We start from the raw sequence: 18,637 nt of genomic DNA on the forward strand, positions 1-18,637 counted from the left end.
CATGATATGGAGCATTGGTAATGGTGAATCAGTCCTCATCTGGCGTGACAAATGGATACCATGCTCGTCCTCGCTCAAGCCGATTAGCGCTCAAGGCCGGTCCAGAGTCATCAGAGTTTCGAGCTTGCTTGATGAACAAGGTACATGGGATGTAGCTGTTGTGTGGGCTAACTTTCTACCGATTGATGCTAGGGCCATTTTATCCATATGAACCTCACCACGACGTGAACCGGACTTTCTTGCCTGGTAGCCGGAAAAAAATGGTATCTTCTCTGTTAAGAGTGCTTATAAGCTTGGCCTCAGCTTGACAGAGCATGCTGGTAATGTGCCAGCCACAAGTACTAGGCCGAATGGTGATCATGAGATTTGGAAGAAGCTGTGGAGTTTGTCGTTCCTCCCAAAGTCCGTACCTTTGCATGGCGTGTAATCACTAATTCATTAGCAACAGAGGAGAACAAGAAAAATCATCATATCCCGATCACCGAAGTGTGCACAATCTGTGGGCAGGAACATGAGGATGTAAAGCACGCTCTTTATCGTTGCCCAACGGCTCGGGCTTTATGGCATGCCATGCGTGACGTCTGGGACCTTCCCTCACATGCGATTATGGAGCGTCTACAAACCGAGTGGATCCTGGAGCTCCTACTCCTACGCACTGACTAGGACTGTGCTCGTATCCTAATGATACTCTGGAGAGTATGGCATGGACATAATGAGCTTACTCATGACAAGCCTTTTCCATCTATCGAAGGATCCCGAGGTTTCTTATGCAGTTACCTGGCGAGTTTATTGCAGATCAAGAACCAGACTAGTGAGCAAATTATCAGAGGAAAAGGTGTAGTGGATGGATCGGCCACAGTGTAGTTTCGCATAGGACACATGCTACAACCAATAGTTGGGAGAGATCACCTGCTGGCATGCTGAAGCTGAATATTGATGGGTCATACAGTGAGAGTACAGGTGTGGGAGGGGCAGGTATGATTCTCCGTGATGAACAAGGACGAATTGTTTTCTCTTCCTGCCAGTTTCTTAGCAGCTGCGGATCACCACCTGAGGCGGAACTAGGTGCCTGTATGGAAGGCATGTCCCTTGCAATGGAGTGGAGTCAGTAGGATGTCCTTGTTGAAACAGATTCCATGGAGGTTGCTAAGATGATTAATAATCAATCTCGATATAGCTCACAGCTGGGTCATCTAGTTGAGCACGTGAAGCATCTCGTGAAGCAAGGGAGGCATTTCGTTGTCAACAAAATATCCCCGGAAATGAACCAAGCGAGCGACCTGCTTGCTTGTTTTGGTCGTCTAGAGGAACGAACAGTAGTTTGGTTAGGATCACGGCTTGATGAAATATTAGACCTCATCCTACAGGATTGTAATGTGACTATTATTTAATCAATACAATCCCTTTACCCCACAAAAAAGCATCGAGTGGGTCGAACGATCATCTTAAGGATGTTGCTACATAGAAGATGAGCTCTAGTCGATGTTGTCCTTTTGCCTTCTAGATAAGTATACAAGGTGCAACACATGCTTACTCTCTGAGTTTGTTATTGTAGTTGTCTTCCATGGGTAGAAATTGAGGCATGTAAGTAAGTAGGTAGACAACTTTTGCACATAATAGCAACATGTGCTTTATTTGCATGTGATATATTCAATCTTTTGTGTACCTTGATCTAGGGTAGTACGTCACGTCATACACAAGGGAAACCCTAGGCCCCCATGTCGTCCCCCGCTGGCGACTCAGGTGGCAACTTAGTCACTTTGCCTCTTCTCCCTTCCTTTCCTCTTCTCTCTGGCCACCGCCGGTCAGTGTCACCTGGGTAAAGCCCCTCGCGGTGGTTGGTGGCGGGGGGGCTTCGTCCTTCCTGGCAGGTAGCGAGTACCGCCGGATGCGACGACCAACGGTGCTCGCGCGGGGTGCCTTGGCAGCTGCGTGCATGCCCAAGACAATGACACGATGGAGTTGTGATGGCCGCATGGTGGTGGTGGTCCTCACGTGGAGCGCTTGGATCTGTGGCAACGGTCATGTTGGGGCACGCGCCTCCTTCCCCATGATGGGGACTGGCGTGGAATGCTGGTGTGCGTCATATATGGCCGTTGGGCGGCATGATGACGTAGAGCGCAGAGCTCGATCCTAGGTTGGCCCTTTGACCTGATCTGAAGATGACGGTCCTCTCCCTCATTCCTCAGTCTTCCCTGCCGGCCTGGGATGCTCGCGACCACCTATATGTCCGGATCTGGTTGTTGGTTTGAGCGTTGGGGTTGGGGGCTTTGAATCAGATGAAACCAATAGATATTTTATTTTTTGTTGTTGCGCGTAATTCTTTAGCATGGTGGTAGTAATAATTTAAATATACCTTTTGGGCCACTGGGTGCTCCCACAGTAAGGGCATAGGAAGCTTTTCTGCATTGGATGGTCTTGTGGCAAGGAACATAGTTCACCCTTCTACAACGTTCAAGGTTTCCCCATCGAGATTTTTTTTTGGCATGACAATTCAAAGATTTGTCCTTGATTATATGCCTCTTTACGGTTTAACAGTATATTAATTATGTGAACTGTATATATGTAGGTGCGTATTCGGGGCAAAATCGAATACCCTTGTTAAGATCCAATAGTTGTTCGATTGTACCATGGATAATTACCTTTTAAGTTTAGGGAAAAAAATTTAATTATATATATTATACCAAAGATCAATAGTTGAGATGCTTCACTCCATGGGATGAATATCACCACTATAGGGTGCTCTATATCGGTTTGGTTCCAAAATATACGCATCTTTATAACTTGTACAACAAAACCACACAAAGCACAGTAACGGCAATGCGAACATCCAAGATCATGCATCATGGGCCACGCTTGCTTGGCTAGTTGAATAGGCAAATCTACTTTAGAAATACAAAAGAAAACTAACAACAAATCAACAATGTAGCAAAATAATTTTACTGCGTCTAGGTGCATAAGTCATCTTAGTGAACAACACTCATATCCTTGCTATAATTACTTCCTCCGTCCCATAATTATGAGATGGAGGGAGTGCCCACCTGCTACTTTATTAATTGATTGACATGCAGACGAGTTTATCAGTGAGGTACTCTTAATTAACTAAGCACTAATTGTTCGACCATCATCGACGGTGATGACCTGGCCAGTGATGAAGGATGCCGCTGGCATGCAGAGGAACGACACCATTGCAGCCACGTCCTCTGGCTCGCCTGCTTGCCGCATCGGAATCCTCGCCAACTCCTTCTCTAAAATGTCCGGTGCGAGCTGTTCCACTCACAAATGATCAGTTCTCCAAATGATTTGTTTCTTAGAAAAAACGATACTAAAGAGTTGTGTAGTAGGATTCTGCCAACTCGTTCTCTCTAATCTCCGGTAAAAAAGTCATAACAAATTAGGTTAAATAGTTCTGCTTGTGTATTTTCTTTAATGTAATTTTAATAAAGACTCAGTCGGTGTCTACACTGTTTAACATGTCACTCTTGGTCACGCCCGGGGCAACGCAATTCACCCGAATCTTGTTCTGGGCCCACTCAGTAGCAAGATTCCTTGTAAGCTGGTTGATTCCTTCTGCGTGTCAGGCGGTAAATTAGAGGCAAAAAAGACATGTCGGTTTTATGCCTAAGTTAAAATTTGGATCGAGTTGTGGCTATGGCCACGAGTACCTTCAATTAGAGCATCTTTGAGTATTGTCACAAATAGTTAGATTGGATGGTTAAAATGTCATAGTACAATCGTCTCGAAAAAACAACGTCGGTTGAGGCATGGAAAGAGTCAAATTTTCAAAATAATCACTTGACTATTGATATCTAGAAATATTGAGATTGAACACCTAAAATCATGCGTTTGAATTTGTATCGAGAAATACAACATTCATTTTTTGGACCTTACAAATATATTAAATGAAAACATGGCCGCTGTTTTGGACATTGACATGATCTTAACGACTGTTTTTTTAAACTGTCATTATTTCAAAGTTTCATTTTTAACATGGATGGACGGTGTAATTTTTAAGTATCCCTCCCTCTGAATATTTATCGAGATAATAATAGTGGGTGTAAGGGCATATTTATCCCTTATGTGTTTTGGTGATTGATGACAATGCATTTGCGGACTAATCGTGTGCCTTGAGTTTCTCAGACGCTTTGTCACTAGGCACGAGACGATTCGGTGCCCCTCGAGACTATTGAAGACGGCGTTGTTCTACATTTCTTTTTGGTGGATTTGAGTCGTAGGAGAGCCGTACTATTAAGAGGGGGTCCGCGTCGGAAAGGTTCGGGAGGAATCATCACGTACACGTTTTCTTCACTGTCTCCTCCTTTCCCCTGCACCTTGGAGCATTCCCCGTCTATCCTCTATGTGAATGTCTGGACTACTGTTGCTGAGCTTGCGGTAGTACCGCTCCCTCGGAGTCGTAGTATCGTGGCTGTTAGGCCAAGTACCGCTGCATCGCGGTAGTAGGCGCGGATGTAATTTTTTACATCCGTGCCCACACGGTAGTACCGCACGTCTAGGGCGGTAGTACCGCTGGTGCCCATGGTAGTACCGCTCCCTCCGAGCTGTTGTACCGTGGTTCCCTGGCCTAGTGCCGTGGCTTCACGGTAGTAGGGGCGGATGTAATTTTTTACATCCGCACCCACACGGTAGTACCGCGCCCCGTGGACGGTAGTACCGTGAAGGATGTTTGCATCGTCTCTTTGATAGCGGAAGTAGGCACGGATGTATTTTTATTCATCCATGCCGATTCCAGACTTAGTCTTACCTGCCTCGCGGTAGTACCGCGCGTGGGTATGGTAGTACCGCACTCGCGGCAGTTCTGCTTATGGTATAGTCTCTGCAGCTGCCGTGGTAGTACCGTGGTCCTCCACGGTAGTACCGCGTGGCCTCGCGGTAGTATCGCACCCCTGGAGCGGTAGTACCGCGTGTCGCAGGCTGGTCTAAGTGGATAACGGTTGGATTTCTTCCACGACTATAAAAGGGGCGTCTTCTACCTCTAGTTGACCACCTCTTCCACCTTTAAGCTCCATTGTTGCTCCAAGCTCCATTTTCGCCCGATCTATCTCCCTAGCCAATCAAACTTGTTGATTTGCTCGGGATTGGGTGGCAAGGCCCCGATCTACACTTCCACCAAGAGAGATTTGATTCTCCCCACTTATCCCTAGCGGATCTTGTTACTCTTGGGTGTTTGAGCACCCTAGACGGTTGAGGTCACCTTGAAGCCATACTCCATTGTGGTGAAGTTTTGTGGTGTTGTTGGGAGCCTCCAATTGTTGTGGAGATTGCCCCAACCTTGTTTGTAAAGGTTCGGTCGCCGCCTTCAAGGGCACCAATAGTGGAATCACGACATCTCGCATTGTGTGAGGGCGTGAGGAGAATACGGTGGCCCTAGTGGCTTCTTGGGGAGCATTGTGCCTCCACACCGCTCTAACGTAGACGTACTTCCCCTCAAAAGGAAGGAACTTCGGTAACACATCCTTGTCTCCACCGGCTCCACTCTTGGTTATCTCGCATCTTTACTTTTGCAAGCTTACTTGTGTTGTTTCCCTTACTTGCTCGTGTACTTGTTGTTGTCGCATCATATAGGTTGTTCATCTAGTTGCATATCTAGACAACCTACTTTGATGCAAAGTTTAATTTGGTAAAGAAAAGCTAAAAATTGTTAGTTGCCTATTCACCCCCCCCCCCTCTAGTCAACCATATCGATCCTTTCAATTTGTATCAGAGCCTCGTCTCTTTATTAAGGACTTTGCCGTCCGAAGAGTATGGTTGACACCACAGACGGTGCGGAGGAGCACTCCGGTGTGAATCCTATCTCGTCTACGGCCGATGGGGGAACCTCGGTCTCTCGTGAGGAACTCAATGTGGCTCTAGACACATTGAAAGACTCCATGATGACCAAGGTTGAAAGCATGCTTACTAAATTTCTTGAAGGAGTCAAACTGTCCACCTCGCCGATGAAAGTGGGTGATCCCACTAACAAGGTGACGGATGCTACCTCCGACAAGGGGGAAGCTAACAGTGAAAAGAGTCCTTCTACTAGTGGTAGAAATGGCACCAGCATATTTGCCCATGTGGAACCTCCAATTTATGGAGGACCGATTCCCTCTACTCATTTAAATCATGCCGGTCCTCCTCCTAAGATTGTGAAATGAGGATTTTGATTTTTGGGTGTATCGCTTCAAGCATCATTTAAATCATGTGAATACTAACCTTTGGAGAATCATTGAAGAAGGTTTCTATCCACATGACCGAAGCAACTTCACCCCGAGAGAAGTGGTGGATAATCAATTCAATGAGAATGCTCTCTTCATCATCCAAGATGCAATCCTTCCCGAAGATCTCCCTCATCTTCGACCTCATGCCATGGCTAAAGACGCATGGCAATGCGTTGTGTCTCTCTATCGAGGAAGTGCGAGCATTCAACACTCCAACTATGAAGTGGTACAAGATGAAGCCGATGAGTTTGCAATGAAAGAAGATGAAGAACCTCGTGAGCTCTTTCGAAGAGTGAAGAAACTCGCAGTCTCACTCCGAGATCATGGGAGCAAGGACACGGATGACAATTGGATCAAGCGCAAGTTCCTCAAGGCCATGATGCCCTACAACAAGGCCATGTCCTCCGTCATTCGTCAAAGACCGGACTTCCACACCATGACCTCAAGTGAAGTGTTGGATGAGTTCGTCGCAATGAGCATCTTGGACAAGACCGCTGACAATGCGGTGCTCCGTTCTCAAAGGGCAAAGAAGCCCAACCTTGCTTTGAAGGCCAAGGTTAGTGTGGAAGAAGAGGAAGAAGAGGAAGATGAGGAAGATGAGGAGAGCAACCCCGAAGACACCAAATATGATTATCATGATCACATGGCCCTTGCTTCAAGACAATTTTGGAGCAAGAAGAATACAAGACCCAACTTCAACAAGAACAACTCAAGTGGCGTCAAGGGCAAGCAACGAGTTAGAACTTGCTTCAACTGTGGCAATGTGAGCCATTTCGTTGCGGATTGTCCTTACGAGAAGCGGGAAGACAATGGTGGCAAGTTCATCCGAAAAGACAAAGCCAAGTCCTTCCCCAACAAAAACAACTTCGCCAAGAAGACTCCTACTCGTGGGTTGGTGGTTCAAGAAGAATACCATGAGGATGACGATGATGATGAAAATGGAGAAGCGATGGCCATGGCGTCCGTTGCCATTGCTACTACTCCCCGGGTGTCTCTCTTTGATTCACCCAACGAGAACATCACCGCCAAGTGCCTCATGGCTAAAGCTTCCAACAAGGTAACCCCCAACATCAAAACCACCATCATTACTAATCCCTCCTTGGAGGATTGCATTGATGAACATGATGGGTCTAATGAGGAAGTGAATGAATTTGAGTCTTTTATGAGTAAGCTCAAGGGCAAATCCAAGAAGAATTTTGTTGCTATCTTGGAACAACTTGGTGAGGCCAATGACATGATCGAGGCTCACGAAGAAACCATCTCTAAGATGGAAGGTCATAGTCGTGACTATGCCGATGAGATATCGGATCTCTCTAATGCTCTTGAGGAAGAGCGTGTGCATCATTTGACTTTTGAGGAGTCATACAACAATGACCATGCTAAGTTAAAGAAAGATCTTGATCATGCTCTTGTCGTGTCTCGTGTGCTAACTTCCGAGAAGGCTAATCTTGGGGTTGATCATGCTAGACTCAAAGAGGAGTTTGAGATACTTGACAAGGCCCACAAGGTCTTGAAGGGTGCTCACGCTAACCTCAAGGAGTCTCATGCTCAACTCCAAGTTAAGCTAACCAAGGAAAAGGCCACCTTCCCTCATATGGTATTAATTGATAATGCATGTGCTACTAACCCGTGTTGTGAGCATGTGCATCTTGTGGAGGAGAATGCCAAGTTGAAGGATCAACTTGAGAAAGGGCTTGTGACTTGCATTCAAGGTGAGAAGAGCCTCAATGACCTTTTGAGCAATCGAAAGGAAGTTGTGGCCAAGAAGGGAATAGGGTTTCCACCCAAGTCCAAGAGTAAGAAGAAGAACAACAAGACCAAACGTCCTCCTCCTCTCAAGCAAACTTTTGTGAGAGAGGGAGAGGGTGCTCCTAAGGAGAAAAAGAAAAAAGTGAAGGGAGTTGATGTCCAAAAGGGCAAAACCATATCCTCCAACAAAGCCGGCGACTTTAACCCGTCATATGTGTTGTGCCGTGCTAGTGATGGACATGTTTATGCTAAATTTGTTGGTTCTCCTTATGAGTACATTGAATGGTCTATTTGGGTTCCTAAGACCCTTGTTACTAACATCAAAGGACCCATTACTAAATGGGTACCTAAAACCAAGCATTGATCTCTTGTAGGTGTTTGCTTCCGGTGGAGGATCATGGTTGCTCGATAGTGGAGCAACAAATCATATGACCGGAAGCAAGGACTTGGTGGTGGACGTGCAAAAGATTCCATCTATGCCCACCAATGTCGAGTGGGGTGATGCCTCGCATTCTAAGGTATAGGATATTGGCAAGGTTGTCATTTCTCATGATCTAACGATCGAGAAAGTCATGCTTGTTGAGTCCCTTGCATACAATTTACTTTCCGTTCGTCAACTTGCACTCATGGGCTTTGCCACTTTCTTTGACATTGATACTGTGGCCCTCTTGTGGAGCAAGACTCTTAAAGTAGCCTTTGTTGGGCATGTCGAGAACGGTCTCTATGTGATAAACTTTTCGGAGCGACCCACTAAGACCGCGACATGCCTAATGGCTAAAGTTGACGTGGGATGGCTTTGGCATCGCCATTTAGCCCACGTCAATATGAGATCTTTGCAAAGTCTTCTCAAGGGGGACCATGTCCATGGACTAACAAATGTTAGTTTTGCCAAAGACCGTGCTTACAGTGCTTGTATTGAAGGAAAGCTTCATGAGAAGGCTCACCCTCCCACGACCATCATCTACTCGAAGAGACCCTTGGAGCTCCTTCACATGGATCTCTTTGGGCCCCCATCATTTGATAGTCTTGGAGGTAGAAAGTATTGCTTGGTGATTGTGGATGACTATTCAAGATACACTTGGGTATACTTCTTCAAGAGGAAGAGTGAGAGTCAACAAACCGTCATCGACTTTGCAAATGAAGCTCAACGTCAACATAATGCAAAGATCTTGACAATAAGAAGTGACAACGGCACCGAGTTCAAGAACTACACCTTGGATAAGTTTCTTAGTGATGAGGGGATCAAGCATCAATATGCTGCACCATATACCCCTCAACAAAATGGTGTTGCGGAGAGGAAGAACCGGATGTTGATGGATGCGGCAAGGACCATGATGGCAGAGTTCAAGTCTCCATACAACTTTTGCGCTGAAGCCATCAACACCACATGTCATGCATCCAATCGGCTCTATCTCCCAAAGGCTTGAACAAGACTCCCTATGAGATACTCACCGGCAACAAGCCCAATCTCAAGTACTTCCGGGTGTTCAGGTGTAAGTGTTTCATTCTCAAGAAAGGTGTTCGTTTGTCTAAATTTGAGGCTAGAGCCTATGAGGGCATATTTGTTGGCTATGCTACAAACTCCCATGCTTACCGTGTTCTCAAAAAGTCCACCGGGCTCATTGAGGAGATGTGTAACATGGAGTTTGACGAAAATAACGGCTCCCAAGTGGAGCAAAGTGGTACTTGTGATGTAGGTGATGAAATTCCTCCCCAGGCCATAAGAAGAATGGGTATTGGTCATATTCTACCCATTGAGGAACCCCTTGTGGCCGAAGGAGAAGGACAATGCTCCACTCAAGTGGAGCCATCACCTCCTCAAGACCCATACGCTTCCGAAGAACAAAGTGAAGGCCCTCAACCTCGTGAACACGACCAAGGGCAAGATATATATCAAGATGATGGTGAACCTCCAAATGATGCCCAAGGTCAAGTTCTCCCACTTGAGCAAGTTCAAGATCATGAGCAAGCTCAAGATCAAGAACAAGCTCAAGACAGTGCCCAAGATGATCAAGTCAACCCTCCTCCTTCCACATCCGAGGAGGAATTAGAGCGTCGTGCCGCGAAGATCACTTCCAAACTCACCACCAAAGGCCATCTCATGGAGAATGTGGTTGGAAGCCTAAGAAAGGGGGTAAGCACTCGTAGACAATTAGCAAACTATTGTGAACATCACGCGTTTGTCTCTTGTGTTGAACCCCAAAAGGTCTATGAGGCGCTTGAAGACTCGGATTGGCTCAATGCTATGCATGAAGAACTCAACAACTTCGAGTACAACAAGGTGTGGAGATTGGTGCCAAGGCCATCGGGGAACCACAACGTCATTGGAACCAAGTGGATTTTCAAGAACAAGAAAGATGCTCATGGGAACATCATTCGCAACAAGGCAAGATTGGTAGCACAAGGCTACTCCCAAGTCGAGGGTATCGACTACGGTGAAACCTTTGCTCCTGTTGCTCGCCTTGAATCCATTCGTTTGTTGATTGCTTATGCTTCCCATCACAACTTTAAGTTGCAACAAATGGATGTGAAAAGTGCTTTTCTTAATGGTCCTATTAATGAGTTGGTCTATGTCAAGCAACCCCCCGGGTTCGAGGATCCCTACTTCCCGGATCATGTGTATCGACTCGATAAGGCACTCTATGGCCTTAAACAAGCCCCACGTGCGTGGTATGACCACCTTACCGAGTTGCTACAAGATCGTGGATTTGAAGTAGGGCAAATCGATCCCACTCTTTTTACTAAGAAGGTCAAAGGTGAGTTGTTTGTATGCCAATTATATGTTGATGATATTATCTTTGGTTCCCCTAACAAAGCTTTCAATGAGGAATTTGCTGCTCTCATGACCTCCAAGTTCAAGATGTCTTCGATGGGAGAGTTGAAGTTCTTCCTTGGTTTTGATATCAAACAAAGAAGAGAAGGAACCTTCATCAACCAAGCCAAATATACTCAAGACATGCTAAAAAGATTCAAGCTAAGTGATGTCAAGCCGGCTTCTACTCCAATGCCTACCAAGTGCCAACTTGACATTGATCCCAATGGTAAAGCGGTGGATCAAAAGGTATATCTCTCCATGATTGGTTCCTTGCTTTACCTTTGTGCATCTAGACCGGATATCATGTTGAGTGTGGGAATGTGTGCACGGTTTCAAGCCGCACCAAAGGAAAGTCACTATGTGGCGGTCAAGCGAATCTTTCGATATTTGGCTCATACCCCAAACTTTGGCTTATGGTACCCAAGAGGGGCAAACTTCAAGCTTGAAGGATATACGGATTCCGATTGGGTGGGAGACAAAGTGGATAGGAAGTCCACCTCCGGAGGGTGCCAATTTCTTGGTTGCTCTTTGGTGAGTTGGTCTTCCAAGAAGCAAAGTTCTGTGTCTCTCTCGTACACCGAAGCGGAATATGTGGTGGCTGGTAGTTGTTGTGCACAACTCTTATGGATGAGGCAAACTTTGAAGGAGTACGGTGTCATTTGTGACAAAGTGCCTCTTTGGTGTGATAATGAAAGTGCCATCAAGATTTCTCTCAACCCGGTGCAACACTTCATCCGGGATCACATTAGGCAAGGGGAGATCGAGCTCAAGTATGTCAACACTCATGATAACCTTGCAGATATCTTCACGAAGCCCTTGGATGAAGCAAGATTTCGCGAGTTAATGCATGAGCTAAATATCATTGATTCGAGCAATGTGACTTGAACCCTTGCACCCCCCACCACACTCAATTTGTTGTCTAGTTTAGGTGTAGGCATGAACATAGGGGGAGTGTTGTTCTCTCAATGAACTTTCCCTCCCTCCATTATGCTTAAATATATCAACTCTTTCACATTAGCCATTTTTGATGGTACTTGTGCTTCAAAGACGAGTTTTGGTCATGGGCCCAAGGATAATTCTTCGTGGTGCCATACCATCTAACTCAAACATAGGTGGCTCCGGCCACCGCCCTCTCCTTATGAGAGGTTGTGTCGCTGGTGGTTTCTTGTTGTCTTTCTGCCTTTGAATTGAGCATGTTCTTCTAGTGACCTTTGTGTGAAAAGTTTCCTTGCAAAGACCTTCTTCTCGTGTTCAAACCTGCTTTGTCTTGAGCTCACGATACTACCGCGGCCAGCTACGGTACTACCGCAGCCAACCACGGTACTACCGCATGGGGAGCACGGTACTACCGCCCCCACGCGGCAGTAATTTTTTACTGCCGCCTGGGTGAGCGGTACTACCGCTTTGGTGCGGTACTTCCGCTCGAGCGGTACTACCGCGATGATATGTGGTACTACTGCGGCATCTTGGACGCGTGGGGATAAGGACGGGCAGGGGGAGTTCTAACTCCCCCATACCCATTCGCAGTTCCCCCCACATCATCTCTCTCTCTCTCCCACGCTCAAGAATGGAGCCGACGTTCGTCGCCGGATCTCCGCCTCCGGCTGCCCTCCCGTGATTCCGTCCGGTGGGATCGTTCCCCACCACATTCTCTTGCTATGGACCAAGGTCTTTCCCCAACCCCTTTTCGTTTTTGTCGTGTTCTTTGCCTCTAGGTTTTTGGGGGAGACTTGTGTGTTCTAGAGACTCTTAGGCTAAATCTATGCAAGAGTAGGATGAAGGAGAGTAGCCTTGCGTAGGAATTATACTTGTATTTTTGTCATGTGCTAGATTTGATCACCGTAGCGCCGCCGTGGTTTCGCGGTTCTTTTCAGATTCGAACTGTCGTTCGGATCTGACGCGGCGCGGTACTACCGCTCGACTGGCGCGGTACTACCGCTTGTCCGGTACTACCGCCCGTCTGGCGCGGTACTACCGCGCTCACTGCGGCACTAAAACTTTACTACCGCTCCCACCATGGTACTACCATGACCTCGCACGGTACTACCGGAGCGGTACTAAAATTTTAGTACCGCAGGCTCTGGCAGTACTACCTAGCTCACATCTATCTCATGGCAACTTTGATGTATACTTTCTATGTGTTTCTTGTGATTTGTTGTGGTCTTTGCATTGATCCTCTTTGCGTTTCGTGGGTGTTTTGCGTGTGTGTCTCAGGTGGTGGCTCTCGCGGTTCCAATCCCAGTCGTGACACTAGCTCCAAGCGTCTGCGCAACCCAGGTGAAGCACGAGAGGGCTCCACTGCCCCCAAGCGCAATGTCAAGACATCCGCTAGCAAGAACAAGGAGCCCGCTAAGGGGATGGACGAGATATCCCAATCTGAGTATGTCCGTCTCAGGCAACTCCACCCGTATGTGAACCCTCGTTCTTCTGTCAGAGGTTGTGAGCTGTTTTGGAACAAGCAACAGACTCTCATTTATTTGGATGTCATCAAGAACAAGCTGAATACCTACGTGGATGTGAAATGGATTGAAATGCATCACATGAGGAAGGACAAGTTTCGTGAGTACTTTGGAGAAGCTCTGGACTTGGTGGAGCAGTTTGGTATTGAGCATGTGATATCCTTTCACCTTGACTATGACCCTGAGCTTATCTGTCAGTTCTTTGCCTCAGTATACTTTCACCCTGATGAGGAGCGGAGGATGACCTGGATGACCAATGGCCGTAAGCTGACTGCTACCTGGAAGGAGTTCATGGATTTGCTCTAGGTTCCTGATGACGGGCTCAACACTCCCGTGGGTGTTCGCCCCCATGCAAATGTTGAGTCTGCCAACAAGGACAAGCTTGCGCCATACTATGTTGAGAAGGCGCTTGCCAATGGCAAGACGGGGTTGGTGCTCAACTCTTTTCTGGATATCATGTATCACATCTTCTGCAACTCCTTGTTCCCTCGCATTGGTGACAAGGACAAGGTTCATGCCTATATGGTGGATATGATGCTCATATGCGAGGAGGCTCGTATTTCTCAGACTCAGCCACTTGATGTCTCACACATCATGTGGTGTGAGCTTCGGATTGCGGTGTTCAACCGCAAAGTGCCTATCTATGGGCCCTATCTGTTTCTGCTGATCTCGAAGACTTGGGAGAAGATGTTCCTTGGTGAAGAGTTCCTTGCTCCTGACTGGATTCGCCATGATCCCATTTGTCTCCGTGTCAAGACCAAATGGGCCAACACTACTACTCGTGCTGAGGCGACTGCTGCTAGGGCTATTGTTGATGAGGAGGATGCCGACGCCGAGGATGTTGCTGAGGGCCGTTCTGCTCGGTCTTCCCAGAGTCCCTCTATGCCCTTGTGGGCCAAGAAGCTGAAGGACAAGATGAAGACTCTTTTCTGCATGCAAGCCAAGGGGCAGTACAGGACTTACGTGGCATCTAAGGAGAGTCGCCGCCGGGACAAGAAGATCTTGCAGCTGTATGGCAAGGAAGTGTCTGGTGGTTCTGAGGATTGCATCACTCCAGAGGCCGAGTGGATGGAGAAGCAAGGCTATAGATGGACTGATTCTGAGGAGGACGTCGAGGAGTCCATCCCTGCCACTGAGGAGTCTGACGACGGGCGTTGGGATGAGTTCCCTGCTTGAGTCACCACTTGTGTGTAGGTGTCCTCTCTGCCTTTTTGGCGTCTCGGAGCCAAAGGGGGAGAGAGTGTAGGGATTTGCGAGTCGTGTGTCGTTCGTGTTCGTTCTTGTTCGGTGTGTTTGCTGCTTTCTCGTTTGAACCTCGTTTGAACCTCGTTTCAGTTGCTTTGGGTTGCTTTACTTCATATGGTGTAAGACATATGCACTCTATCTATCTTAGGGAGCTTGTGATATATTGTGATATATTGTGCTACCTTTGTGCTATGCTCTGTTTAGATGTTAGTTATCTTGCCTTTGTCTATAAAATATAGGGGGAGCGTTGATCCTAGTTTGTGTGCTATGCAGTCCAAAGCATCCATCTAGATTGCACACATCTAGGGGGAGCCCGTCTATATTTTGGAGAGGAGGGGTTTGCCTTTGCTCAATATTATCTCATCTATGCGCAAATCCCGTACTGTCATCAATCCACCAAAAAGGGGGAGATTGTAAGGGCATATTTATCCCTTAGGTGTTTTGGTGATTGATGACAATGCATTTGCGGACTAATTGTGTGCCTTGAGTTTCTCATACGCTTCATCACTAGGCACGAGACGATTCGGTGCCCCTCGAGACTATTGAAGACGGTGTTGTTCTACGTTTCTTTTTGGTGGATTTGAGTCGTAGGAGAGTCGTACTATTAATAGGGGGTCCGCGTCGGAAAGGTTCGGGAGGAATCATCACGTACACGTTTTCTTCACTGTCTCCTCCTTTTCCCTGCACCTTGGAGCATTCCCCGTCTATCCTCTATGTGAATGTCTGGACTACTGTTGCTAAGCTTGCGGTAGTACCGCTCCCTCGGAGTCGTAGTACCGTGGCTTCTAGGCCAAGTACCGCTGCATCGCGGTAGTAGGCGCAGATGTAATTTTTTACATCCGTGCCCACACGGCAGTACCGCACGTCTAGGGCGGTAGTACCGCTGGTGCCCACGGTAGTACCGCTCCCTCCGAGCTGTTGTACCGTGGTTCCCTGGCCTAGTGCCGTGGCTTCACGGTAGTAGGGGCAGATGTAATTTTTTACATCCGCACCCACACGGTAGTACCGCGCCCCGTGGACGGTAGTACCATGACGGATGTTTGCATCGTCTCTTTGACAGCGAAAGTAGGCACAGATGTATTTTTATTCATCCGTGCCGATTCCAGACTTAGTCTTACCTGCCTCGCGGTAGTACCGCGTGTGGGTACGGTAGTACCGCACTCGCGGTAGTTCTGCCTATGGTATAGTCTCTGCAGCTGCCGCGGTAGTACCGTGGAGGCCTCGCGGTAGTACCGCGCCCCTGGAGCGGTAGTACCGCGTGTCGCAGGCTGGTCTAAGTGGATAACGGTTGGATTTCTTCCACGACTATAAAAGGGGCGTCTTCTACCTCTAGTTGACCACCTCTTCCACCTCTAAGCTCCATTGTTGCTCCAAGCTCCATTTTCGCCCGATCTCTCTCCCTAGCCAATCAAACTTGTTGATTTGCTCGGGATTGGGTGACAAGGCCCTGATCTACACTTCCACCAAGAGAGATTTGATTCCCCCACTTATCCCTAGCGGATCTTGTTACTCTTGGGTGTTTGAGCACCCTAGACGGTTGAGGTCACCTCGAAGCCATACTCCATTGTGGTGAAGCTTCGTGGTGTTGTTGGGAGCCTCCAATTGTTGTGGAGATTGCCCCAACCTTGTTTATAAAGGTTTGGTCGCCGCCTTCAAGGGCACCAATAGTGGAATCACGGCATCTCGCATTGTGTGAGGGCGTGAGGAGAATACAGTGGCCCTAGTGGCTTCTTGGGGAGCATTGTGCCTCCACACCGCTCTAACGGAGACGTACTTCCCCTCAAAAGGATGGAACTTCGGTAACACATTCTCGTCTCCATCGGCTCCACTCTTGGTTATCTCGCGCCTTTACTTTTGCAAGCTTACTTGTGTTGTTTCCCTTACTTGCTCGTGTACTTGTTGTTGTCGCATCATATAGTTTGTTCATCTAGTTGCATATCTAGACAACCTACTTTGATGCAAAGTTTAATTTGGTAAAGAAAAGCTAAAAATTGTTAGTTGCCTATTCACCCCCCCCCCCTCTAGTCAACCATCTCGATATTTTCAGTGGGAGTACCTAGAACTTATCCAGATGAGATATAATTTGGTCCCATTCACTTTGAAAAAAAGAACATATACAACCCACGCCGGCATACACGCATCTTATATCATCACATCCAGTGGCTATAAAAGGTGAATGAGACCAAGTTATATGTCATCTAGATGAGTTCTAGCAAAACTGAATAATAGTACTACTTTCAGAAATAGGAAAACTGGAGGGAATAGCACATATTACCTTCTTTGATACCGTAAAGTGTGTAGCATGGGAACCCAAGCGTGCCCCCAAGAGAGGATAGGTTGACAATGCTACCTCCTCCGGCGATGGAGTCCCTGAGGAGCAAGGGGTGCGTGAGCTGGCTCAGGTGGAAGCACGACTCTAGGTTGGTCGCCATGAGGTTCGTGTACTCCTCCGATGTGCACTCCACAACCGCCTTGGCAAGAGCCTGCGCCGCGTTGTTCACCTGCATATATACAGTAGGAGTGGTCAGCCCTGTAAACCCATATGAACCTCTTTGGATTGGGTGGAATTTTAGAGCCAATTTGCAGTCTTTGGACGGCGGGCGTGATCTCAATCTGAACCGACGAACTCTGGAGATTTCAGGAAGACAACTAAGTTCAAAATTATTACTCCTTTGTCCCATAATATAAGACGTCTTTTGACGCTGAGATGAAGTGAGTAGTCATCAGTATGTCGAGCTTGCCGTCGAAGACTTACTTGACCGTCTCCACGAGCTGCTCCCTGCTGGCGCGCAGGGAGACGTCGCAGACGGAGACGGTAACCAGGAGCCCCTTGGCCTCCCACCGGCGGCGGCACTCCTCCAGCTCCGCCGCGCTCCGGGCGCACGTGTGCACCCGCGCCCCGTGCCCCGCCAGCTCCTCCACGATCGCGTGGCTGCGATTCCATAGATCGATACCGCCATGCAGATAAGCACACGAGTATAGCATGTTGTACGTAAGAAGATTATAAAATTGCGTACCCGATCCCTTTGCTGCCGCCGGTGACGAGCGCCGTCGCGCCGGCCAGGCTCCACCTCGCCTCCCTGCTCATGCCGCCGGCCGCCATCTCTTTCTGGCTAGATCACTCTATGTGCGTGTGTGCACGTGTTCTGATACGAGTGGAGCGGCGATATATCCTCGTGTAAGACAATGTCCGTACGTAGGGAGAGTGCCCTCGCTCCAGACGTAACATAGACCGTGTGTGTGTGGCCTATCTGGCTGAGACGCATGCTCCACCAGTAGAGCAGAGTGTCCGGTCGTATTTGCCTACTGCACGCACGCCACGACCATAGAACGCACTAGTACCTACTACTACCTTGCAGAACGCAGAGGATAACACGATAAGTCCAGACAGTGTACGCGTTGTCCTATCACGTTCACATCACGCTCCATTTTTTTTCCCTGACGAAACATCACGCTTTTTTTTGATCGAAGGGGCCACACCGCCCGATTTTCATTACGAAAATGGAGTTGTTTACAAGGCATCAAACCAACATTACCTCACTGATCTAGAAGTCACACCAGGATGCTCCAGCCTATCAAGCCTAATCATCGTGCCACTAATATATATCACCACATCAGGATGCTTCAATCTGTCCAAAACTAGCCAAGAAAGGGCCTAGTGCTACGCTAGTTACAAAGGTACCAACACACTAAAAGACGATAACCAAATTAACATGAAGGCTTTGAAACCAGCGAGCATTTTCAGCGGCTAGCTTCACAAAATCATTCTCACATGCAGCGCCAAACTATGCCCTCCTCTGAATTTAAGCGGCTAGCTAGAAACATCACGCTAAGAGCTTCTTTTTTTTGAGAGAGAGAGAAATCACGCTTTAAGAGCTTTTTTTTGAGACAAAACCCCGTCGGGACTTTATTGATCGACTAAGATGTTCATAGGGATTACAGTCGGGTCATGCTGGATGCCCAACCACAAATGCCTCCCAGCAGGGAGCGAAATGCCAAACCTAGCTAGTCTATGAGCCTCAAAATTAGACTCCCGAGGTTCAAAAAGAATATTACAAGCGGCAAATAAAGTAGAAGTTTGTAAAATTTCTCTGACAATACTGCCATGATCTCCTCCAGCTCTTTGATGAATGTGATTTATAACCTGTTTGCAG

General features: G+C 47.6%; 1 pseudogene; it reads right to left on the reverse strand.

Moving 5' to 3' along the window:
* Positions 1-3,087: 3,087 nt before the first annotated feature.
* LOC119281868 lies at positions 3,088-17,621 on the reverse strand (annotated as a pseudogene).
* Positions 17,622-18,637: the final 1,016 nt, after the last annotated feature.

This window comes from Triticum dicoccoides, chromosome 3B (genome assembly GCF_002162155.2).
Source record: "Triticum dicoccoides isolate Atlit2015 ecotype Zavitan chromosome 3B, WEW_v2.0, whole genome shotgun sequence".
NCBI lineage: Eukaryota > Viridiplantae > Streptophyta > Magnoliopsida > Poales > Poaceae > Triticum > Triticum dicoccoides.